The sequence below is a fragment of the Arachis hypogaea genome, chromosome 18 (assembly GCF_003086295.3).
Source record: "Arachis hypogaea cultivar Tifrunner chromosome 18, arahy.Tifrunner.gnm2.J5K5, whole genome shotgun sequence".
Taxonomy (NCBI): domain Eukaryota; kingdom Viridiplantae; phylum Streptophyta; class Magnoliopsida; order Fabales; family Fabaceae; genus Arachis; species Arachis hypogaea.
In genome coordinates this window covers 114,926,602-114,944,782 of record NC_092053.1, presented here as the reverse complement: position 1 = coordinate 114,944,782, position 18,181 = coordinate 114,926,602, and the positions used below count along the sequence as shown (strand labels likewise).

General features: G+C 38.1%; 1 long non-coding RNA gene across 1 annotated transcript; it reads left to right on the top strand.

Moving 5' to 3' along the window:
• The first annotated feature begins 14,853 nt into the window (after positions 1-14,853).
• Positions 14,854-16,031, top strand: LOC140181629 (uncharacterized). The gene is made up of 2 exons (XR_011876612.1): positions 14,854-15,468; positions 15,596-16,031. It is a non-coding gene; the product is annotated as an uncharacterized lncRNA (long non-coding RNA).
• The last annotated feature ends 2,150 nt before the right edge of the window (positions 16,032-18,181 follow it).

Here is an 18,181-nt window from a genome sequence, read left to right as displayed (position 1 = left end):
CAGACAATCAGAGCGGATAATCCAAACATTGGAAGACATGCTAAGATCTTGTGTGATGGATAACCAAGGCAGTTGGGATAGATATATGCCATTGGTCGAGTTCATCTACAACAACAGTTACCAACAAAGTATCGGAATGGCACCATATGAAGCTCTCTACAGAAGAAGATGTCAAACACCATTGTGTTGGAATGACAACGGAGAAGCTAGTGTCTTAGGTCCAGACTTAGTGCAAGAAACTACTGAAAAGATAAAGGGGATTCGCCAGAAGATCCAGACAGCACAGAGCCGTCAAAAGAGCTATGCCGATAATAGACGTAGACCCTTAGAGTTTAGTGAGGGAGACCATGTCTTTCTTAAAGTAACCCCGACTACTGGAATAAGTAGAGCCCTTAAGACTAAAAAGCTTAACCCTCGATACATAGGACCTTTCCAAATACTTAAAAGAGTCGGTCTAGTAGCTTATCAAGTAGCCCTTCCTCCATATCTGTCAAACCTTCATGATGTTTTTCATGTCTCGCAACTTAAGAAATATATTCCCGACGAGAGTCACATTCTACAACCAGAGACAGTACAGTTACGAAATGATTTGACATATCAAGCATCACCAGTTCAGATCGTAGAAAAAGGTGATAAGCAGCTAAGAGGCAAAACTGTTCGCTTAGTCAAAGTAGCTTGGGGACAAAGAGGAGAAGAAGAGCACACTTGGGAACTGGAAGATAAGATGAAAGCTGATTACCCGCATCTATTCTCAGGTAACTGAAATTTTGAGGGCAAAATTTTCTTTTAGGAGGGTAGAATGTAACAACTCCGGTTTTCGAGTACGCGAGATCTTTTTCTGAAAGTACGAATTTCTCCGGAAGATCAGTAAGGGGAAAACCTTTGATATATCATCAAGTATCTCAATCCTCATTGTCATTATGTTATCTTTAAGTTAGAACCTTTCCCGAGGCAAGCTCGATAATGCAGTCGCGAAGAACTTAGTTTTTGAACCGTATCGGTTAGGAGTTTTAATTCGATTTTTCTTAAATAGTCTCAGTTTGACAAACCGGACTCGATTTATGAGAGAAGAGAGATAATAGGATGATATTATCATTATATTATTATTAGAAGCTTCTTGAATAATATTATAAGGTTACCTGGTCAGTTTTAGTTAAAAATAGAAAACCGGTTTAACCGGGTACACAATTTACTGGTGCAGCTTAGCACCAGCACTCTCTGATGACTTTAGCAATGCTAAGGCCTCATTATACATGTTTTATTCTCATAATAAATATGTTACTAGTGTCATTTATGCTAGTAGCTCAGAAAATAATTTTTAGAGATGTTTTCACAAGTGTTCCGATACACCTAGTTTTAGTAGTTATACATCTGAGATATTTTAATATTATTTTAATCCACCTCCAAGCCAACCAATCACAACTCACCCTACACCCCCAAAACCCCCAAGGCTGGCTCATTTTCACTTTGTGGCCGAAAATAGGTAGAGAGAAAAAGAGAGAAAAGTTCTTAGTTCCAAATCTTCAAAGCTTGATTTCTGCTGAACTAAAACTCAAATCAAAATTCCAATCCGACCAAAATGATCCTCTCTTCTTTCTCTACATGATCATATGACTTATCAAGGCTGGAATCAAGGTGAGTTGGCTGCACCATCTCTCTTTTGATTCGGTTTCAAGGAAACATGCTTAAATATGTGTTTTCTTGATGTGATTTAGGAGGAAAAAGTGCTTAAGGACCACCTGAAAGTTTGATTGAATTAGGAGCAGCAAGACCAGGTAGGGTGACACGAAATTAATCTTGATTATTTGTATTTGAGATGTGTGAATGTTGTATAATTTGGCTGTGCTAAAAATTGGTTGCATATATGATTGATTTTTGGTGAAAATTTGGTGAAATTTTGATGAAATTTGATGAAATTCAAGCTTTAAAGTTCATGTTCTTGGGCAGCTGGAAAAACGAAAACCTAAGCTTAAATTGAGGTTCAATTTATGTTGAAATCATGTAGAAAAGATGGGGTTTTAGTGGCTGCAATTTTATTATGAATTATAGTAAAAATCGGTTGCTGAAAAGACTGAAAAACGGGCAAAAACAGAGAAAGAATCTGAAGAATTTATGAAGAACATGAAGAACACTTTGAGTGTGGTGAAGAACAATGAAGAACACCTTTTTGATTCATAAAAGGGCAAGGAAGTAATTATTTTGGTGTTTGAGGGGTTATTTGGTAATTTCTGAAAGTTAGGGTGGTAAAAGTAGAAATATTAAAAGTTACGTGTGGTAAAAAGTGAATTTTAAAGGTTAAAGGTTAAAGTAAAGTTAATTTTCGAAAATATATTAATAAAATAATAAATAATAATAAAATATTAAATAATAATATTTAATTAAAAATAATATTTTAATAAAAATAATAAAATAATGCGAAAAAGGCAGTTTTCTGTAAAAGCTTTAGAAAGACAACTTTAAGTGCAGAATCTCATAATTACCTTCATAAAACACTTAGGAAGTGGTAAGAACATATTAGTGAGGCAAAGATAAATAAAAGATAAAAGTTTAAGAAAAGATAAAAATCGAAGAAAAAGTCTGTAAGATTTTAATGACAGAAAAATAGACAGAGACTAGCAAACAAACTAGGGCAACATAATTAGTCTTTGAGTTGCGATTAGGGTTAGGTATTATATGAAAAGTTAAATTGTTTCAGTATAGACTTAATGAACCTATACTTGGGACATGCTAACTATTCATACCGAAATTTACATAAGCTTTAAATACACAGATTAAACAGAGAAATCAGAGCAGGGTAAAGAGACTAAGAGTAGAAGGCTTATTGAAAGGTTAATTGTTGCTTGAGGCAACCCAAGAGATATTGTTTGCTTATTCGTTGCTGAATGCAACCTAAGAGATAATATTTATTATCTGTTGCTTTAAGCAACCCAAGAGTTTCTGTAGGGAAACTTGGATACCTACAGCAATTTTCCGTTTCCAAGAGTATATTTCCTGTGAGTAGAAAGCAGAGGCTGTCTCAATAGAGCTGCTAATAATTATATGCGCATTTATTTGAACGGAAGATCGTATCCGGGAAATCGTGAACTCGTGACCGGATAAATGTCGGGAATGCAGGTGCTAACCGACACATGAGCTCATGGCCTGTACTAGGGCTAGACATGCATCATTCTTGTCTGCGCATCATTCTCTGTTGCTTTCCTTCTTGTGAGTGAACTATTTCTTTATGTTTGTCTGCTTGAGTGTTATGTCTGTGCTTTATTTCCTTGTGTTCTTCTGTTTGTGTTCTGTTTTCTATTTTTCTATCTATTTTAACTACTGTTTACTACTTTACTGTATTCTAATATCTATCTGCTAATCGGGATCAAATAAATGAACGTAACTAATAACCCCGACCCTGCTAAGAACTCCCCAGTTCTTACCCCTTCTCTCCCTTCCTCCCCCTTCAGATGGAGACGGGCGTGATCTTCTATGAGTTCGAGGACCCTTACGTCTACGAGGATCCGGTACATCACAGTTACTTCATTACGGGTTTGGAGCCTCGTATTAGACGATATGCGTTACCTAATCGAGCTTTTCAACATCCTCTGTCTAGCCCGCATTTTGACCCCGATGCTCCTTACGACTTTCCCTTATCCTGGTTACATCCTGACGCACCTGGACATCCTTTTCCTGATAATCCCGGGCACCCTATACCAGCTCAACCTTTGAATGAGGCGGTACCTGAGCCTATCATTCCTGATGAGCCTGAGTTAGCTGATGACTACGTACCTGTGATACCACCAGAGTGGGATTTTCCCTCTGAGCCGATCCTCGACTTTCCACAGCCTGATGAGCCGGCACTACCAGACGGTGGGGTAGCTCCTATATACGCGAACGGACCTGTGCTCGCGAATGGTTTTGTACATAGTGACAGCAGTGTTTCTGGTGGATCTGAGGACATAGTTGTAGCTGTGGACGATGAGGAGGAGGAGGATCCTGAGATAGAGATAGTTCAGGATGAGGAGATGGACGAGCCTCACGGCGATTCTCCGAACGGCCACGTGTAGATATAGCTTGACTGCGGAAGGGGCATTCTTTTGATGACACTCTAGTCTGACATTATCTATTAGTTAGTCTCTCACTTGTGTTAGTACACCCGAGAGCTAGGAGCTATATAGTGGTTAGGCTAGCCTGGGCGCCAGTTTAGTGGCTTTTTGTATGGGCCAGGCCTTGGGAGTGTCGTGTAGATATTAGCTACGTAGGATGACGAGGATGTAAACTGACTTGATCTTGTGTAAACGCTACATGTTTTGTTATAGTGTACATGATGTATATTATCAGCTGTATTACTCTGTTTCTTTATGCCGCTTTTCTATTACTCTCAATGTATGCTTGTTTATTTTACATGAACATCCGCAACAAAAAAAAAGTTATTCGTAAAATTGGCATCGCTCTAACAAGGAACAGGCTCCTATATTAAATAAAAATTAATAATTAGGAAGGATAAGTTAGTAACACTTAGCTTCTTGTATGACCATGGCATACTGGGAGTTGGGTCGTTACAATACCAACTTGTAACGACCCAACTCCCAGTATGCCATGGTCATACAAGAAGCTAAGTGTCACTAACTTATCCTTCATAATTATTAATTTTTATTTAATATAGGAGCCTGTTCCTTGTTAGAGCGATGCCAATTTTACGAGTAATTTTTTTTTGTTCGCTGCGGATGATAATGTAAAATAAACAAGCATACATTGAGAGTAATAAAAGCAAGCATAGAAAAATATAGAAATATAGCAGATAATATACATCATGTACACTATAACACAACATGTAGCATTTACACAAGGTCAAGTCAGTCTACATCCTCGTCATCCTATGTAGCTAATATATACATGACACTCCCAGGGCCTGGCCTATACAAAAAGCCGCTACACTGGCGCCCAGGCTAGCCTAACCACTCCATAGATCCTAGCTCTCGGGTGTACTAACACAAGTGAGAGACTAACTAATAGATAATGTCAGACTAGAGTGTCATCAAAAGAATGCCCCTTCCGCAGTCAAACTATATCTACACGTGGCCGTTCGGAGAATCGCCGTGAGGCTCGTCCATCTCCTCATCCTGCTCTATCTCTATCTCGGGATCCTCCTCCTCCTCATCATCCGCAGCTACAGCTATACCCTCAGATCCACCAGAAACACTGCTGTCACTATGTACAAAACCATTCGCGAGCACAGGTCCGTTCGCGTATATAGGAGCTACCCCACCGTCCGGAAGTGCCGGCTCATCAGGCTGTGGAAAGTCAGGGATCGGCTCAGGGGGAAAGTCCCACTCTGGTGGTATCACAGGTACGTAGTCATCAGCTAACTCAGGCTCATCAGGAATGATAGGCTCAGGTACCGCCTCATTCAAAGGTTGAGCTGGTACAGGGTGCCCGGGATTATCAGGAAAAGGATGTCCAGGTGCGTCAGGATGTAACCAGGATAAGGGAAAGTCGTAAGGAGCATCGGGGTCAAAATGCGGGCTAGACAGAGGATGTTGAAAAGCTCGATTAGGTAATGCATATCGTCTAATACGAGACTCCAAACCTGTAATGAAGTAACTGTGATGTACCGGATCCTCGTAGACGTAAGGGTCCTCGAACTCATAGAAGATCACGCCCGTCTCCATCTGAGGGGGGAGGAAGGGAGAGAAGGGGTAAGAACTGGGAAGTTCTTAGTAGGGTCGGGGTTATTAGTTACGTTCATTTATTTGATTCCGATTAGCAGATAGATATTAGAATACAGTAAAGTAGTGAACAGTAGTTAAAATAGATAGGAAAACAGAAAACAGAACACAAACAGAAGAACACAAGGAAATAAAGCACAGACATAACACTCAAGCAGACAAACATAAAGAAATAGTTCACTCACAAGAAGGAAAGCAACAGAGAATGATGCGCAGACAAGAATGATGCATGTCTAGCCCTAGTACAGGCCATGAGCTCATGTGTCGGTTAGCACCTGCATTCCCGACATTTATCCGGTCACGAGTTCACGATTTCCCGGATACGATCTTCCATTCAAATAAATGCGCATATAATTATTAGCAGCTCTATTGAGACAGCCTCTGCTTTCTACTCGCAGGAAATATACTCTTGGGAACGAAAAATTGCTGTAGGTATCCAAGTTTCCCTACAGAAACTCTTGGGTTGCTTAAAGCAACAGATAATAAATATTATCTCTTAGGTTGCATTAAGCAACGAATAAGCAAACAATATCTCTTGGGTTGCCTCAAGCAACAATTAACCTTTCAATAAGCCTTCTGCTCTTAGTCTCTTTACCCTGCTCTGATTTCTCTGTTTAATCTGTGTATTTAAAGCTTATGTAAATTTCGGTATGAATAGTTAGCATGTTTCAAGTATAGGTTCATTAAGTCTATACTGAAACAATTTAACTTTTCATATAATACCTAACCCTAGTCGCAACTCAAAGACTAACTATGTTGCCCTAGTTTGTTTGCTAGTCTCTGTCTGTTTTTCTGTCATTAAAATCTTACAGACTTTTTCTTCGATTTTTATCTTTTCTTAAAATTTTATCTTTTATTTATATTTGCCTCGCTAATATGTTCTTACCACTCCCTAAGAGTTTTATGAAGGTAATTATGAGATTCTGCACTTAAAGTTGTCTTTCTAAAGCTTTTACAGAAAACTGCCTTTTTCGCATTATTTTATTATTTTTATTAAAATATTATTTTAATTAAATATTATTATTTAATATTTTATTATTATTTATTATTTTATTAATATATTTTCGAAAATTAACTTTACTTTAACCTTTAACCTTTAAAATTCACTTTTTACCACCCGTTACTTTTAATATTTCTACTTTTACCATCCAAACTTTCAGAAATTACCAAATAACCCCTCAAATACCAAAATAATTACTTCCTTGCCCTTTTATGAATCAAAAAGGTGTTCTTCATTGTTCTTCACCACACTCAAAGTGTTCTTCATGTTCTTCATAAATTCTTCAGATTCTTTCTCTGTTTTCACCCGTTTTTCAGTCTTTTCAACAACCAATTTTTACTATAATTCAAAATAAAATTGCTTCCACTAAAATCCCATCTTTTCTACATGATTTCAACACAAATTGAACCTCAATTTAAGCTTAGGGTTTCGTTTTTCCAGCTGCCCAAGAACATGAACTTTAAAGCTTGAATTTCATCAAATTTCATCAAAATTTCACCAAATTTTCACCAAGAATCAATCATATATGCAACCAATTTTTAGCACAGCCAAATTATACAACATTCACACATCTCAAACACAAATAATCAAGATTAATTTCGTGACACCCTACCTGGTCTTGCTGCTCCTAATTCAATCAAACTTTCAGGTGGTCCTTAAGCACTTTTTCCTCCTAAATCACATCAAGAAAACACATATTTAAGCATGTTTCCTTGAAACCGAATCAAAAGAGAGATGGTGCAGCCAACTCACCTTGATTCCAGCCTTGATAAGTCATATGATCATGGAGAGAAAGAAGAGAGGATCATTTTGGTCGGATTGAAATTTTGATTTGAGTTTTAGTTCAGCAGAAATCAAGCTTTGAAGATTTGGAACTAAGAACTTTTCTCTCTTTTTCTCTCTACCTATTTTCGGCCACAAAGTGAAAATGAGCCAGCCTTGGGGGTTTTGGGGGTGTAGGGTGAGTTGTGATTGGTTCGCTTGGAGGTGGATTAAAATAATATTAAAATATCTCAGGTGTATAACTACTAAAACTAGATGTATCGGAACACTTGCAAAAACATCTCTAAAAATTATTTTCTGAGCTACTAGCATAAATGACACTAGCAAAATATTTATTATGAGAATAAAACATGAATAATGAGGCCTTAGCATTGCTAAAGTCATCAGAGGGTGCTAGTGCTAAGCTGCACCAGTAAATTGTGAACCCGGTTAAACCGGTTTTCTGTTTTTAACTAAAACTGATCAGGTAAACTTATAATATCATTCAAGAGGCTTCTAATACTCATATAATGATAATATCATCCTATTATCTCTCTTCTCTCATAAATCGAGTCCGGTTTGTCAAACTGAGACTATTTACGAAAAACCGAATTAAAACTCCTAACCGATACGGTTCAAAAACTAAGTTCTTCGCGACTGCATTATTGAGCTTGCCTCGGGAAAGGTTCTAACTTAAAGATAACATAATGACAATGAGGATTGAGATACTTGATGATATATCAAAGGTTTTCCCCTTACTGATCTTCCGGAGAAATTCGTACCTTCAAAAAAGATCTCGCGTACTCGAAAACCGGGGTTGTTACATTCTACCCACCTAAAAGAAAATTTTGCCCTCAAAATTTTAGTTACCTGAGAATAGATGCGGGTAATCAGCTTTCATCTTATCTTCCAGTTCCCAAGTGTGCTCTTCTTCTCCTCTTTGTCCCCAAGCTACTTTGACTAAGCGAACAGTTTTGCCTCTTAGCTGCTTATCACCTTTTTCTACGATCTGAACTGGTGATGCTTGATATGTCAAATCGTTTCGTAACTGTACTGTCTCTGGTTGTAAAATATGACTCTCATTGGGAATATATTTCTTAAGTTGCGAGACATGAAAAACATCATGAAGGTTCAACAGATATGGAGGAAGGGCTACTTGATAAGCTACTAGACCGACTCTTTTAAGTATTTGGAAAGGTCCTATGTATCGAGGGTTAAGCTTTTTAGTCTTAAGGGCTCTACCTATTCCAGTAGTCAGGGTTACTTTAAGAAAGACATGGTTTCCCTCACTAAACTCTAAGGGTCTACATCTATTATCGGCATAGCTCTTTTGACGGCTCTGTGCTGTCTGGATCTTCTGGCGAATCCCCTTTATCTTTTCAGTAGTTTCTTGCACTAAGTCTAGACCTAAGACACTAGCTTCTCCGTCGTCATTCCAACACAATGGTGTTTGACATCTTCTTCCGTAGAGAGCTTCATATGGTGTCATTCCGATACTTTGTTGGTAACTGTTGTTGTAGACGAACTCGACCAATGGCATATATCTATCCCAACTGCCTTGGTCATCCATCACACAAGATCTTAGCATGTCTTCCAATGTTTGGATTGTCCGCTCTGATTGTCCGTCTGTTTGAGGATGGTATGCTATACTCATATGCAATTCTGTTCCCAACGATCTCTGGAAAGCTCCCCAAAATCTGGAAGTAAACCTCGGATCTCGATCTGAAACAATTGACGAAGGTATTCTGTGTAATCGTAAGATTTCTTGAATATATATCCGTGCCAGCCTTTCTAATGTATAGTCAACTCGAATCTGAAGGAAGTGCGCTGATTTTGTCAACCTGTCCACAATTACCCAAATGGCATTGTGTCCTGTTGAGGTCCTTGGCAATCCCGTGACAAAATCCATAGTGATCTGCTCCCATTTCCATTGTGGTATTTCTAAGGGTTACAGGGTTCCTGATGATGACAAGTCATCTTAGCCTATTTTAACTAGTCTTTTTCTTTTGTTTTCATTAGAATTATGCACTTTCTTGAGCTACAAGCAAGCCAATTAGGTAGATTTTCATGTTTCCTTTGATTTAATCAACCATGTATGAATTCATGCTATTTCATGAGGTTTTATACTATTATTGTCACATATTATGAAAGAATGAATATCTCATGATTTCAAGCATAGATTTGATGTGTTTGGTTGATTAATGATAGGTGAAGGAAGCTTGGAGAAAGGTTGAAGCAAGAAGGAATAGCTAGGAGTAAAGAGAAGACAATGGAATAAGTGAAATTGAACCAAGAAGCAAAAAGCTGGACCTAAAGTTAGCATCAAACTTTTGCACAAACTTTTGGTTGAAAAGTTAGCCCCAACGTTAGCCCCCTAACTTTTGGGCTAACGTTGGAACTTGAAAATCACTCCCTGGGTACCAAAAGTTTGCGCCAACGTTAGCCCCTAACTTTGAGGCTAACGTTGGCACATGAAAATCACTCCTGGGCCCCAAAAGTTTGCGCCAACGTTAGACCCCTAACTTTGAGGCTAACGTTGGCATGAAGAAAACCTCCCTGGGCACCAAAATTTTGCGCCAACGTTAGCCCCCTAACTTGGTGGCTAACGTTGGCACATGAAAATCACAAGGGAAGGAGCAAAAGTTTGCGCCAACGTTAGCCCCCTAACTTGGTGGCTAACGTTGGCGCCACAAGTGCACAAGGTAAGGCCAACGTTAGGGCCAAAGTTAGACCCCTAACTTTGGCACCAACGTTGGTATCAGATGGATATAGTTGCTGATATGAAAAGTTTGGGCAAAAGTTAGCCCCCTAACGTTTGCTCAAACTTTTGGTCCAACTTTTGCAAAACTCAAAACCGGTTCAATTGGTTCACTTTGGTTCTTCTCCAAACTTCAAGAGCAATCAACCAAGGCCTCTTTCAACCCAATTCCACCAAGAGCAAAGGCCCAACTCAAGGCTTGAAGATCATTTGAAGAAAGTGTATAAATAGGATAGAATTCAAGTTCTTCAGAGAGCTTTCTTTTGAAATTTTCATAATAGTTTTCGGAGAGCTTTGGATATTGAGTGATCTTTAATTTCTTTGTCTTGGGGAAGGAGAATTCACTTCTCTTCCTCTCAGTTTTATTGCTTTCAATTTCAATTACAATTGTCTTGGATTTTGGGTTGGAGAATTGAAGAAATTCTGTTTCAATCTCATCCTTGGATCTCTCTGTGTATTTACTGCTTAATTGAATTTTCGTTTCTGTTACTTGCTTCTCATCTACTTTCCTCGCAATTTACAATTTCCTTTCAATTGTTCTTGTTGGATCTAGGAAGGCATTGAGACCTAGACTTGGTTTTCTAGTCTCTGGGTCTTGAGATCTGAATTCCCAATTTACATTTTGTTTCTTGCTTTTAATGTTCATTTACTTTACTGCTTCAAGATCCAATTCAACCCAAACCTTCTTTTACTCTTTTGTTTGATGCAAGTTACTTTTCTTTGTTTAATTTCTGCAAATCCAACTCCCAATCCCCTTTACATTTCGAGCCATTTACATTTCTTGCACTCTAAGTTTCTGCCATTTAATTTCTTGTTCTTTAAGATTCAGCAATTTAATTTCCTGCTCTCTTTAATTTCATGCAATTTACATTCTGCAAATCACAAATCACCCAACCAACACTTGATTCGCTTGACTAAATCAACCACTAAACTAAAATTGCTCAATCCTTCAATCCTTGTGGGATCGACCTCACTCCCGTGAGTTTTTATTACTTGATGCGACCCGGTGCACTTGCCGGTTGGATTTGTGTGTTTTGGGAGAAATTTATTTTTCCAACAAAATACTCATCACCTGACGGTTTCTGGTGTTCCACCTTCACCTTCTGGCAGGTTAAACATTTTGAGACATAGTCAGCTACCTCTCTCTTTAAGCCCGGCCACCAAAACATTTGTTTCAAATTTTGATACATCTTTGTTACTCCTGGATGCATAGAGAATCTACTTTGATGGGCTTCTGCAAGAATCCTTTGCCGTAAATCTCCAGAGCTAGGCACACAAATTCTGTTCTTGTATCTCCAAACACTGCTACGACCTAGTCTTACAGCTTCTGGTTCCTCTACTTTCATCCGTCTCAGCATCGTCATCATTTCTGAATCCTGTGCTTGTGCTTGCTGAATTCTAATCTTAAAATCTGGTGTTATATGCAATTGGGCCAAACGGACTCCACTTGACGTCTCAGTCATAGCCAACTTAAGGTCCTCAAATTCTGCAAGTAACTTTTCTTCCTTTATCATCATCCAAGAGATATTCAAATTCTTCCTGCTCAAAGCGTCTGCCACCACGTTCGCTTTTCCTGGGTGATAACTTAACTTAAAATCATAGTCCTTCAGGAACTCCATCCACCTTCGCTGTCGCATATTAAGATCCTTCTGGTCAAAGATATACTTTAAACTTTTGTGGTCAGAGAAAACTTCTAGTTGAGCGCCATACAAATAGTGCCTCCAGATCTTCAGAGCAAACACTACTGCAGCCAACTCCAAGTCATGCGTCGAATAATTTTGTTCATGAGGTCTCAGCTGCCGGGAAGCATAAGCCACCACATTTTTGTCTTGCATCAGCACACATCCAAGTCCTTTATGAGAAGCATCACAGTATACTTCAAAAGGTTTCTGTGGGTCGGGTAGTACTAATACAGGTGCAGTTGTTAACTTTTCCTTAAGCATCTTGAAACTTCTATCACACTCAGCCGTCCAAACGAATGGAACTTCCTTTCGTGTAAGGCTAGTCAGAGGTAAGGCTATCTGAGAAAACCCTTTAATAAACCTCCGGTAATATCCAGCTAGTCCAAGAAAACTCCGAACTTCTGTAACGGTCGTAGGTGGTTCCCATTGCACTACTGCTTCAATTTTTGAAGGATCCACTGCAATTCCTCCCTGTGATATAACGTGTCCCAAAAATGCCACCTCTCTGTCCAGAACTCGCACTTTGATAGTTTAGCATATAACTTCCGAGTCCTTAGTATCTGCAATACAGTTCTTAGATGCTCTTCATGCTCTCTTTCTGTCTTCGAATAGATGAGAATATCGTCTATGAAAACTACTACGAACTGATCAAGGTACGGACGGAAAATACGACTCATGTAATCCATGAAAATCGCAGGAACATTAGTTAGTCCAAACGACATAACCGTATACTCATAGTGACCATATCGAGTTCTAAATGCAGTCTTTGGTATATCCGACTCTTTCACTCGAATCTGGTGATAGCCCGATCGCAAATCAATCTTCGAGAACACAGTTGCACCTTTCAACTGGTCCATTAAATCATATATCCGTGGAAGTGGATACTTGTTCTTGATGGTGACTTTATTTAACTGCCGGTAATCCACGCAAAGTCGCATTCCACCATCCTTCTTCTTTACTAGCAATACTGGAGCTCCCCAAGGTGATGCACTGGGACGAATAAATTTCTTTCCAAGTAGCTCATCCAACTGCTTCTTTAATTCCGCAAGTTCCAGTGGTGACATCCGGTATGGTGCTATGAAAATCGGTCCGGTTCCAGGTACTAGTTCAATGCTGAATTCTATCTCTCGCTGAAGAGGAAACTCAGGTATGTCGTCCGAAAAAACATCAGGAAATTCCTTCACCACTTGGATTCGTTCTAAGCTTAGTTCACTATCATTCGAGCTAGCCGCTAACAGAACGTACCCCTCACAATCACTCCCGTCTAATGTAACTCTTACAGAATTCAGATATAAAGTATGAGATAGAAATGGTTTAATATCTAAACTATCAGATGGAATAACAGCAGTTCTTTCATAGCATTCAAGGAAAACATGATAATTAGATAACCGATCTAACCCTAGAATAACTTCTAAACCACATAGAGGTAAACAGATTAGATCATGTATAAAAGTTCTGTTCCTAATAGTGAATGGTACTTGTAGGCACACTAAACTAGTCAAAGCATTTTTGGGATGCAGGTGTATGGACAATTAGATCAAAGTTCAACTCAGAGAACTTTAGAAAGACAACTTTAAGCACAGAATCTCATAATTACTTTCATAAAACACTTAGGGAGTGGTAAAAACATATTAGTGAGGCAAAGATAAATAAAAATAAAAAGTTGAAGAAAAGATAAAAATAGAAGAAAAAGTCTGTAAAGTTTTAATGACAGAAAAACAGACAGAGACTAGTGAACGAACTAGGGCAACATAGCTAGTCCTGGAATTGCGAATAGGGTTAGGTATTATATGAAAAGTTAAAATGTTTCAGTATAGACTTAATGAACCTATACTTGGGACAGACTAACTATTCGTACCAAAATTTACATAAGCTTTAAATACATACGTTAAACAGAGAAATCAGAGCAGAGTAAAGAAACGCAGAGAACAGAGTAATCAGAGTAAAGTAAAGAGATAAATAGAAAAAGAGTAATATAGATACAGATGAAAAGAGTAATCAAAGAAGAGAAAAGAGATGCAAAAAACAGAGTAATTAAAACAGAGTAAAGAGATACAGAGAAAGAAAGAGGTACTGCATAAGAATGTGAAAATGATGATGAATAATGAGAATGATGATGAATGATGATAATGAGAATGATTATGTGATGATTTGTTGCTTGAGGCAACCCAAGAGATATTTATTTGTTGCTTGAGGCAACCCAAGAGATGTGTTTATTCATTTGTTGCGTTAAGGCAACTCCAGATATACTTGTATGATCATCTGCTGCAGTGAGGCAGTCAGATAGATAATGGTGTGATTGCTGAGAACGCTTTCCTGTGGTACAGATCCATATTTTATTTCTGTAAGGCAGAGGGGTTATTTCCTGCTACAGAAGTACCGTGACCACCTGTTCCATTTCTGTAGTGGCAGAGGGGTTATTTCCTGTATACAGAAGGTGTGTCGGTGTACATCCCTGCAGTGGCAGATGTGTTATTTCCTGCGTGCAGTGGACCCTGTGGTGGCAGAGGGGTTATTTCCTGTACACAGGGGTATAGCCAATAGGAAAGCCTTATCCAGACAGAGGTTGCTGGATAATGTCGGGAGCGGGTTAGTAACCAACAGATGAGCTCATTACCTGCACTAGGGCTAGACATGATATTTTGTAAATTGAAATTAAAGTTTCGGTGATAGAAAAATAATAAAAAGTTATATCATTTAATTTGAATAATTAGTATTGAGTTTAAACTATATTTTATAAAAATGTGATTAATATGCTTATTTTATAATTTAAATTAGAAATAATCAATTCAACTTAGCAATATGTTAATAAATAATGTTCTTAAATATTTTTAAGAGAGTATATTTGATTTTAAAATTACTCTACCTTTCAATTTTATCAAAATATCTATTCATATCTATCCTTATACTTTTATAAAATCCTAATTTCTAACCCTAAATTTCCAAATTGGAAATCAGAAACCCTAATCCTAATTTTCCCCACCCCACCTTTCTTCCAAAACACTAACACCCCAAACAAAAGAAAGAAACAAAGAAATGGAAAGGGAGAACAGAGAGTTTGGAATCAGAGAAGAGGGAGCTGCACTCTGCGCCGTCCAGCTCGCTGCCGCAGCACCTCGCCTGCGCCATTATTCATGCCCATCGCCGTGCAGCCGTTGCTAACTCGCCTTGCCATCACCGCCGCTGAAGCAAGGTCACATCGCCGTCAGACTTGAAGCCGTTGAGGAGCTGAACGCTCGCGAGGGAGAGGACAAACACGAGGAGAGCTTGTGCGCGAAGGGTAGCGCCGCTGTGTCTCTGTCGCACCTTTATCACTGTCGAAGCTGCACTTTCGCGTCACCATCGTTGTGCCTCCACCGAACCCGTCACACCGCTGCTGTTGCGATGTCATTACTGTCGCGAGGGAGAAGAGATGCGTGAGGAAGGAAGCTTGCAGGGGAGAAAGAAGAGGCTGCCTGTGCCACCTGCTCTGTCGCGTTTGATCTCTGTTATCACCGCGTCGCCGCCACCGAAGGTCCGCCGCCATTGTTTCCATCGCCTCCATGCTTCATGTTCATCGTAGGTTACTCTGCCATTGCTGTTCTATTCTGCTTTTCCCTGGTAGCATTGAGTTATGTTCTGTTGCCATTATTTGGTTTGCTGCTGCCTTGACCATAACATGCCTTGTTTTCTTGATCTTCCCTAGCTTCCAATCATTACTGTCTTTGTTCGGTATTGCCGTCCTTATCTGGGACCATCGATGTTATTGTTGTTGCTTCCCCAGAAGAACTTAGGCTACTGCTACTATTCCAGTCGCACTGGCTATTGTAAAACTGGAAAAAAGAAGGGCATCATTGCGTTTAAATTCGACGGTTTTGACTAATTGAGGTAGGGGTTTAAAACGATTTTAATTTAAGAATGCCTACAAGGTTTATTGAATAACTGCAAATAGATTCAATAGCTGTGAGTAATTGATTGATTATGTGAATATTGAATTGTGGCTGAAATTGTGATTGGGATGGTTGAGATTGTGATTTGGAATTGTTGATTAGTGATATTGATTGATTATGTGGATTGGGAATTGTTTGATGACTAATTGTTGAGAATTTCTGAATTTTAATGGGTTATGTTGGATTTGTTGCCGTTGAGTTGTTATTTGGTATATTGTAATGTTAATGAACTTAGTTGGTAGTTGATTTGGAATTGGTTTTGAGGGGTTTTGAAAGGTTGGATTTTGAATACTAAATAGATTGCTGAAAATCTGATTTTTGAAATTAAAAGGTGACTTTGGAAGTGAATCAGTTATTCAACGATAATTGAAATGATATAAGAGTAAAGGCTGAGTAAAGTATAATAAAAGTTGTTGTTGGGACTCAATTTTGAGAAGTTTGAATTAATTATAGAACTAGTTATGATTTTTCAAAGTTAAAATGTAAAACTTGATTTTCTGCATTATTTTTAAAGGAAGCCGGAAACTTTGAAAAAATATAACTATTTCTGTGATTATCGGAATTACGTGGGACCAAGTCTGGATTGAGCTTGGGGATATAGGGAACTGGACTGCTGAATTTGAGACTTTTTCACTAAGTTTATGATTTATGGTGAATTTTTGAATTATGGATGTCAAATCTGGTTTTTCTGCTGAGCGTTTAACACAGCAGCAACTTGTTTCCTCTATTAGAAATTCTCCAGTTTGCATTTTGAAATGGAACCAATTTTAAATAAAACTTTGGTTTTAACACTTTAATTTCATAAAAATTTAGAATTGTTAGAGTTGTGGTTTTAAAGATTTGGATTTTTTTAAAGTAAGATGTATTATGCAATAAAAGTCAGGTTTTATTTTCTAAGTCAGTAACTTTGAGACTTTATAATTTTTAATTATGGAATGATATTGAGATGAAACCAATTGGAGGTGAAAGTTGAATATGTTTAGTATATACGATTCAAATTTCAGGATTTTTCATGTTTTAATAAGTGAGTTATGGGACTTGGAAGAGGTTATGTTCAATGATTTGTAAACCAGAATTCTGTAGAAAATTACCTAACTTCCAAGCTATGTAACTCCTTCATTAAAAATGGTATGACCCTGGAACCAATTGAGAAAGAAATCTGGATAAGTTATGTTTAACCACATTAATTTTGAAGGTGGTTGGATTTAATTTGGATTTTATATGAAATTTCGAATGTTGTATGCTGCTGCTGTCTTCTAGATTTAAAACACTGCAGAACAGTCACGGTTTTGCTTATATTCCCGAAGCTAGAGACAACGAAAAATTATGATTTTTAATTTAATAGAAAGTTTAATCCGAGACGGTCGCATGGATTTAAAGTTTGCGTAAATCCGAATTCATTTGATATTTTAAAAACAAAATGGAAATCAGGCTGCCAAGTTGTGTTGGTAATTATTTTGGATATGGAATTTAAGAAATAGATTTTCTATTATCAAATGTTTTTGAGAATATATTACTGTGGCAAATGCTGAAAGAGGCTGATGAATTGTTGAGAAAGAAGGAACCTGTAAGGGTGGATAAGTCCTATTTTTAAAGGAGATTATGTCCAAATTTTTATAAAAAATATAAGGACTTAATCAAAATAAATATTCAAGGCTTATTTAATAATAATAACTTCAATGATTCTTTTAAGAAAAGAATATTTGATTTATGAGATTGTTGGCAAGGGCGTGGGTCTAGTCCCGCTTGCGTATTTACAATTATGAAAGAAAAAGGAAAGAGTAAAGTACTTATTGTATGATTATCTGTTGCTTGAGGCAACCCAAGAGATATTATTTATTTATTTGTTGCTTGAAGCAACCCAAGAGATGTTTGTTTGTTGCTTGCGGTAACCCAAGAGATATTATATATATATTTGTTGCTTAATGCAACCCAAGAGATATTATTTATTTGTTTGTTGCTTAATGCAACCCAAGAGATGTTTGTTTATTTATCTGTTGCCCTGAGGTAACCCAAGAGTAATTTTCCGTTCCCAAGAGTATATATTTCCTGCAAGTAGAAAGCAGAGGCTGTGCTACAGTTGGCAACCACGAAGGACAAACTTCAAGACACCTGGTGTGCCACAGCGAAGGAATCCACAAGCTAGTAACGTTCCTGTTCGCCCTACGGGTGGAAATGGAGGTAGACCAAGGCAGGATAATGGTAAACGACCCCAACAGGCACAGGTGAATACTGCATGTAGGCAGTGTGGGAAAGATCATGGTAATAGACCCTGGTTGTTTGGGACATCCAAGTGTTATATTTGTAATGAACCAGGACATATGGCTAAGAATTGCCCGAAG